Source organism: Salarias fasciatus, chromosome 10, assembly GCF_902148845.1.
Source record: "Salarias fasciatus chromosome 10, fSalaFa1.1, whole genome shotgun sequence".
NCBI lineage: Eukaryota > Metazoa > Chordata > Actinopteri > Blenniiformes > Blenniidae > Salarias > Salarias fasciatus.
Window position 1 is genome coordinate 3,280,963 of NC_043754.1, and position 8,601 is coordinate 3,289,563.

Consider the following 8,601-nt stretch of genomic DNA (forward strand, 5'->3'; position numbering starts at 1 on the left):
GGGCAATCGCAGCAAAGTCTAAATAATTCACGGTGACTGCAATCAGCGGCGATCAATCGGTGGAGATAATTGAAGGGCCAGTCATTGCGCCAAGGCCAAGGTGAAGCATGGAGGGGTGGAGAGTCGGAGGTGAGGGTGAAGGAGGAGGAGGAGGAGGAGGAGGAGGAGGAAGGGGGGGTGGCTCATTCAACAGATGAGCTCTGGAGGATATCACTCTCAGAGGTTGCAGAGGAGGAGGAGGAGGAGGAGGACTCCATCTTCCTCGGGAGCATTTCGTCATCCGCCCCCCGCGAGCAGCGGCGGCCGTAAAGCAGCATTTAGCAGATCCTGCCTCGTCATCAAAAGCGGCGCCATTGACTTTGCGCGCGGCAGAGGCGCCGGCAGGAGCCGGGGAGCTCGCCTGTGAATGGAGAGCCTCTCCTGAGAGCGTGGCGCAGCGGGAAAACACTACGGCGGCCCACACCATGATCCCACTTCACTCCTGGAGGTCTGCTCCTCTTCCTCTCCTCTGCAGGAAGACCGACATGCTAGCACCATGCCGACGTTACCAATGTCCGACATCCGAAATGAAACAGTTTCTTGTAATGGTCAGCTGAGAGGACAGATTTGACGTCTGTCCCTGTTGGATTGTGGAATTGGGACAAACGTGCAGTTCAGACGGTACTTTCACGCTCAGATGAAGCCGCAGAGTGCAACAGAAGTTCAGATGAGTCAGCATTTTTCGGTCTGGCATGATGATTAGTTTCAACATTTTAATCAGTCTGTGTTTTTTTTTTTTTTTTCTGTTTCTGTCGGGCTTCAGAGATCTTCATTCACTTTTCTCTTAGCTCTGTCGCTCAGACTTCTTTATTAGCAGGTAGAATTTTACAATTCAGTTTCATTTTATGAGAAAAAACTTGATTTAAAAACTACGACACCGTTGAATTGTTTCCATTTGGATCGCTTCCCTTGACTCATTAAGTGTTGCTTATAGACTAATTTATCATTATCGCAATATGAAGATATCAGAAGAGATTTACTGCACTGCCATAAACAACGCTTCCACACACTGACGCATTCATGCTCTGCAAATTCAAAACGACAGGAGAGAAATGATTCACGAAAACTGCTTAATTATTGAATTAAAAATCTGTTTGGGATTGACAGAGAAAGTTATTTATCTATTTGTTTTTATCTTGTATTTGAACATTTCTTGAATTTATTCGTCAGCGCTTAAATGAATACGGCCAAACTGTGGACAACATGAAGAAGAAGATGAATAAATCACATTTGAACCCGATATCAGATCAAATTATGATTTAAATCATGGATATCAAACACATTTCAGTTCATCGGTCAATAATAGTGCTGTAATAATCTTTAAATCTGAACAATTTGCAACAAATTTGAATAATTACTTCTATAAATCAACACAATCGAAACACGAGGCCAACTTTAATGAAACCTGGTTCAAAATAAAGTTCAATGTCTGTAGTTAGATTCCTGATTCTGATGGAAATTGGAAAACTGACAAATAGTTGTGGCTTTCACAGAGACATGTTCAGATCTGGTCATGTAGTAATAACATGTTAGTTTTAATCCTGAGAAAGTGCCATTTCATTAGAATTGCTAAAATAAAAAAGGAATATTGATAAACTGGATTAAGAAATGAGTTTTTTCTTTGCCTTGTGGCGACTCGAGCGCGCGTTCACGCTTTAATCACTCCAGCCTTGACGTTTATCGTCCTGCTCGTCATAACCATTTCTGTCCCGTTTGGTGTAATCTGGCCGGGCGTGGCGTGGCGTTGTGTGTGTGTCTGTGTGTGTCTGTGTGTGAGTGTGTGTGTGTCTGTGTGTGTGAGTGACAGCAGCTAAGAAGGAGGAGAAAACAACAACAAACTAACAGCCTTTAATGGTCGGATAGTGAAAAGTGACGGTTTCAAACCATCTTCGACTTCCGTCTTGTTAATTCCAGATAAACCTTTCAGACAAATTTACAGCATAATTGCTGTGGTGTAAATCTCCGCAGTGATACTGACTATTGTTATTAGCGGAGCGTCTACTGAATAAACAAACAATAAAGCAGACAATAAAATCATTTGGCTTAATGCATGCTCTACACCAGCATTACACATCCCAGACAATTAGAGGAATGAGCCGCTGGCCCGGAGGTCCCCGGTTTGAATCCAGCCGAGCGCCGGCCTGGAAGCAAATGAGAGGCGCTCTTTCTACTCCTCAACATCGACTCGTCAAAGTGCCCTTGAACAATGTTCGGTGGCCAACAACACGAGCGCTGGGCATCTCCCAGGTCTATAATAAATCAAAAACTCTGCAGTAAATGCATGACACTTGTTCTGCTAGATTGCACATTAGTTTTTTGTTTTTTTTTCCTTCCTTCCCAGCTGAGTGTCTCTGCAATCAAAAAGCAAGATGCCACCTTCAATTTTTTGTCCGCCCCTTGTCCCGAGCTGTGCTGAGTGACGGATTTACAAACGGTGCGCTGTGGCGCTGGCACGGCGGCGGCGGCGGCGGCGGCTGGAGGAGGTAAGTGCCTGGGCAGGCCTGCGCTCTTTGTTTCAGATCATCAGCTCCGATTTTCAGTCGTGACACACACATCGGGTCTGAGTGTGTTCATGCAGAGACGGATAACGTAACGTTATTAGTTCTGAGGGTTGAGTCTTACAGTCTGTTAGTTTTCACCAGTAAAACACTAGAAAGACTTTAAAACAGCTGGATGATGTGATGTATCACCTCTGAAAACACTGAAGATCATAACGATGAGAGACCTTTCCGCTCCTGGCTCCCCGTGGCTTTGATTTGTGGACTTTATTTTGATTCTCATATTTAAACCTTATGATGGTCTTTCAAAATGTTCGAACATGTTTGCACACTTCGGTATCGCATTTTGTTGCATTTCAGCGGTGATCCCTCTAAACATTCTGCTGATGAACTGATAAAACAGTCGAAATCAGAGACGTGAAACGCATTTCAGTAAAATAAGCTTCAAATTTAAACTTTTCCTTTGTCGTGATGTGGATTATACAGAACAAAAATATCTATATTTTCACAAAACCAAACCAAAACTACTAAAAATTCCAAGTATTTCCACAGAAAGTCAACTTTACTGAAATCTTCTGGTGCAAAATACAGTAAAATATTCAAAATACTTGTCCTCCAGCGGTTGCTTTATATGGGTTTTTATAACCTCACCTTGGCAGCATGGCTTCGAGGCTGGTGTTGGTTTTCCAGCTTTCAGGGAAGCATCTCGATATCTCAGCTCAGGTCTCACAGTTGCTTCTGATTTGTTTAAAAAAAAAAAAATCTGTGTTTTCTTTGAAATTTTGACCATTATCTAGGTGGTTTGCTGAGCTGGATTAGAGCCTCCTGTTGGCCAGTTTTGGCCCACGGGCCTTATGTTGACACGTGGTCTACAGCATTCAAAACCTAATTTGTATCAGTAAATTAAGTGAAAAATCCACCTATTTGCATACTTGAGTAAATCCTGCCATCTGTATCAATATCTTTTCATTTCTTTACATCTTACTCTGAAGTTTTTTTCATGATTTTGTGAAGATAAGACAGAATATTTTCATTATGTGATGAAACTACCTTTCTTGGGAATTTGTAAAAAAAATATATATATATAAAAAAAAGATTAAAAACAACAATTTATCTTCAGATTGTCTCAGAATCTTCTGTTTCACCCTCGGCTGAAAAACTAGGTTATGATGATACTCTTTTTATCTGTTATGTAAGTAGGTTTCATCACGCATGAAGACATTTCATTCTTATTTTTTCTTTTATGAATTTATTTAGTGATTAAAACTAACTAGAACTGAGTTAACTTGTAGTAAACGTCCTACTGTGAGTCATTCTGAAAAAAGTCATTGAAACACAGAAACATGGGTTCAGTTTTCAATACTTTTCAATAATATGATTCAAAACCATTGTTTCAATAAAAACTTTCTACTGTTCCAAACATTGCTCGACCTCTGGGAATGAAATAATTACAGCTGACAATCAATTAAAACAACTGATTCAGATAATTGCACATGATTTGTGAATTAATTGGGTTTAATTACATTTTAGAAGAGAATATTTTATTAATCCCACAGGAAATTCCTGGTTTTTATTCCATATTTAAGCTTTTGGCAAACTGAATTTACACAGTGCTTGGAAACAACATGTTGATATTTCGATAGAAAACTGATATATTGTGCATCCAGGATATGTTTACTATTTCTATTAGGATCATTTGGATTATCAGATGATTAGATTCCTGATTCATGTGACGAGAAACACTGAAAGAGTCACATGTTGGCGTATTAGTGACACATAACAGGTTCGGATTTGCTCATTTTAAGAGCCGTTTTTACATTTATTATTTTAATTCAATCACTTTTCCTTCATATTAATCACACGATTTTAACAGAATGAGTAACTAAAACGACTGAAAGCAAAAGAGAAAGCCACAAAATGCCAAAGAGCACACCTGGAGGAGCATAACCCCACGCACACGCACACGCACACACACAAACACACACACGCGTTCCTCCAGCAGCAGTAGCTGCAGCTGCAGCCGCGCTTGTTGTTTTTGATGGCAGATAAGATTTGCTGTAATGAAAAGCGGCCGGCGGACAGGGGAGCGGTGCAGAGTCCAGTCTTGTGACTGCTCAGCAGCCTCCACATCATTTGCATTTGGCCATTTGAATGTCCTCTGGTTCTGTTGCAGGCTGCTGCACATCAGTCACCGGCAGCAGCTCCCGGGACAATAGCAGATGGCTCCGTCCAACCCGGCCACCACCAAAACACCGAGGATCCTCCGAGCGAGAGCCAGCCCAGCACAGGCACTTTGAAAAGTGCAGCTTTAAAAGTTGGGCTATAAATGTGGAGGTTTTAAGTTATCTATGGCAACAGAGGACACGCTGAACTACCTTGAACATCTTGTGTAAGTTCAGGTCAAATAATTAAGCAGCTTAAATGTTCAACAAAAGGAAGGCTAAAAGGCAGACCCCCAGGCACAGACAGCATTTAGAAGGCTTTAAAAAGTTGGACTTTTCTCCACATTACTTGAGATTGTTAGGCGAAGTCGCAGCGGTTTCCAGTGAAAAGAAGCCACATCAACTTACCCACGTTTCAAGCCCACAACATCCAAACAGGTCGCATCTGGGAAGCTTTGTAAAAAAAAAAAAAAAAAAAACTGTCCTTTTAGAGTCTGAACTGAAGATGTACTCTGCCCTCTCGCCTGTAACTCACTGAAAACTTCAGCCTGTGACCTTTTGCCTCCAGTCTGCACTGATCCAAAGTCCAGTGAAGCAATAGGACATTTCAGAAAAGAGGAACACCTACGCAAAGGCCATTCAAAAGAGCCTCTCTGGCAGTTACTGCGAGGAAGAAGAGGAAGAAGAAGAAAAACCCCATGAAAGTCTTTGAAATCCATCAAAACATATCTGACATGATGACACAGTGATGTGACAGGCTGCAATAGACCAACTTCAACCAGCCGTGTTTTGGTCTGCAGACCGAGCCGAGGCCCGTCTGAGGACCCCGGCAGGCCGGATCACACACACGGACACACTTCCAGAGGTGGAGGGGAGTGACGGGGAGAAACAAAATGAGCATTAATGGGGATCATTAACCCAGCAATGAATCCAGACTCGGGTGATTCGGAGTGTATTAAAGCACAATTTCTTATAACTTCACGCAGTAGAAACCAGTAGCAGTTTGGGACCATTTCAGCACCAATTCCCTTCATAAAATGTTCATTTTCTTTCAAAAATCAATTTTCAGTTGACTGGAAAAGGTAGAAACTGATAAACGATCCCGAAGAAGTAAATGCAAAAAGAAAAAGTAAAGTAAAATATTCAAGCTAGTAGAAATACTTGATAACAATCTGTTGAAGGACCAGAAAAACAAAGAAACTGCCAAACATATTCAATATGATCTAAATTCAAAATGTATGTTCACACTACTTCATTAGAAAAGATTCAGATACTCCAACAAACGAACAGGAAATAGAATGTTTAAATCAACAAAACTATTCAAAGGTGTTTAGTTGGTTGATTTCCATCAAGAAGACATTTCAGAATAGCATCAATTGTTTCATTTCTGAGACTGTGCTTTTAGGTCGTGTCTTCATTCCTCAAGATTCATAAGATCTGAGTTCGATGGACTCCGAATGCAAACAAATGTAAGAGGAACTGAAAATAATGACTTCCACACAATTCTTGCACACAATTACCTTCCTGCTGCTCCATCTGTGTAATTACTGCGACCCTCTGGGCTCGCAGCGTTATAAGCTTGTTGTAGCAACAGTGTTTTGCAACATTTTTCGCCAGCCTTGGCCTCTGCTGTGTTTACTGTACATGCTCCTGGGCTGATGCCACCCTCCCTGCCTCATGCAACACAATTCCGACCCCCCCTCCCCATCAGATGGTTCCATCGCCCACCGCCTCCAAATAAACCCCGACGCGTCCGGGACAAAGCTGCGGGACGTGTCAGCGCACGAGGAGACGTGTTTATTTCTGAACAGCACCGAGAACCGACGCTCGTCTAAACCCTCCCCGGCCCAGATCCTCTCTGCCAAGTGTGATTTACAGAGGAGTGCAACTGTGAAGCGTTTCCCATTGGCGGTGCTAAAACTGCCCCGGCCGCCGGGGGAAGCGCGCGGCTGCGTGCGTGCATGCGTGCGTGCGTGCGCCGCGTTGACCCGCTGTGAGGAAGTGCACTCTCCGTACCGACGTTACACCTACGGCCCCGACACGGTGCGATCGGCCGGTAACGGCGCGTGCTGTTATGAAACCGGCGGTCGCTGCCCCTCTTCCCGAGCGGCGGCGCGGCCGCCGGAGCTCCGCCCGGCCGGAGCGCGCATCACGCGGGGGGAAGAAGAGCCGCGGAGCCGCGGCGCGGAGCCGAGCGGAGCGCCCGCCGCCTTTACACGAGGGGGCAGAAATTAACGCCGGGGCAAATTAGCGACGTTCACGCAGAAATGCCTCCATTGTGGGCCTAATTTAGCGCGAGGGCTGCCGTTGTGTGTGTGCGCGCGCGCGTGTGTGTGTGTGTGTTTTTTTTATTCTAATGATTCTTCTTTTACGCAGCGTTTTCGTTCGCGCCGTCAGCCCCCGCTGTACGACACACACGCACATCCATCCCCCGACAAAACAGCCCCTCATCCAGCGGCACACATACGTGTCACGCGCCCCAGACCCGAGCGCGACCAGCCCCGCGCGGCCGGCGGGGAGAGCGGCTTGCTTACCTGCGGTCCGCCGCGCCGTCAGCCGGAGCGGCGCATCGTTCCTCTTCGACCGGAGGAGGCAAATCCAATGAAAACGGTCGCGACACTTTTGGCAGGAAACAGAAATGGCGAGGCAGGGTTTAAATTAAAAAATAAAAAAAAATAAAAAATAAAAATGTTAGTCCGGGGTTTTTGCAGAGAAGCCTCGGTCTGTTTCTTGCTGCCGTTGTTCGGTGCCGGAGGACGAGCGGCGGTGCGGAGCGCAGCGCAGCGCGCAGTCTGTGGGAATTGTTTATTCTCGGAGTCCCCTCGCTGTGGAGAAGTGAGCGCAGACAGTCAGCCACACTGCTCCTCCTCTGCTGCCGCTGACACCACCCTTAAAGGAACAAGCTTCATTCACCCTGCTGCCGCTGATGGACGCCGCTCTCTGCTCCCACAATAAAACACACGTCAGGACTGAATGTGCATGGAAGCCGAGGAACACCACCCTTCATAGAGGAATTACAGTAACATTTTAATCATATTCCATAGAATAACAATAAAAAAAAAAAACTGATTTCTACATTTATATTTCATATGAAATGTACGAGTATGCATATCATCATGTACTGTATGCGGGCAACAAATATTCATGTCACTGTAAATAACAAGTATTTCTTATCATTTCACAGTGAGAGAAGTTTTTAAGTACAGATTAACCTGAAGGATCTTCAAACTCCTCAGTATAGCCTTCAAAAACAAATAAACCACACCCTTCTCACTGATATGTCTAAAAATTAAGCTTAAGTAATGAATCAATTATTCACATTACAGTAATAAAAAAATATTCTGAATACTTTAAATAAGTGTCCTTATGTTTCTCCAAATAACAAATCTTATATTATAATTACACAAATGAGTTTTAGCCCCAAACTTATCAAAATATCTGAAATTGGAAATTCTCATTACCAAGAGGTAAGATGGTCTAAACATGTACACATGTATGAATGAGCCCCTTCTCTGTCATAAAATGTGTTAATATACATCGAAATGACCAAATGACACACATTTCCAAACTTTTTAGCTCCTGAAACTCTTCAATTTAACTGAATCTCTATAGACGTTTTGTCGACACACTACTGTGCAGAACTGCTATGAACTGGATTTTATGTAAACAAATACCATAAGACTTATTATTGTGCTTTTATATTTAAAATTATCTCTTTTTTAAGTTAAAATCATCCCACTCTCTTAAGGAGTTGGAGATATTTTACCAAAACAGTCATACACAGCAGGAGCTCAGTTTAAAACAAGCTCATATAATCCCACATTATCTGATTTTTATCAATTTAAGATTAAAATTTTGGAAGAAACTGCAAGAAGTGTGGAAGTCACCAAAATACAACCACA

The 8,601-nt window shown here is 43.3% G+C and overlaps 1 protein-coding gene across 2 annotated transcripts in view; it reads right to left on the reverse strand.

The window, feature by feature from the left end:
• The window catches only part of nrip1b (nuclear receptor interacting protein 1b), a 52,112-nt gene extending 44,621 nt beyond the window's left edge, over positions 1 to 7,491 (reverse strand). Inside the window, exon 1 of one of the 2 annotated variants that reach the window (XM_030100314.1) lies at positions 7,234 to 7,491. The gene's annotated coding sequence lies outside the window, so the exon portion shown is untranslated. Of the gene's footprint in view, positions 1 to 5,107; positions 5,128 to 7,233 lie in introns of those variants that run through there. The other variant, XM_030100315.1, reaches the window with a different exon arrangement.
• Positions 7,492 to 8,601: the final 1,110 nt, after the last annotated feature.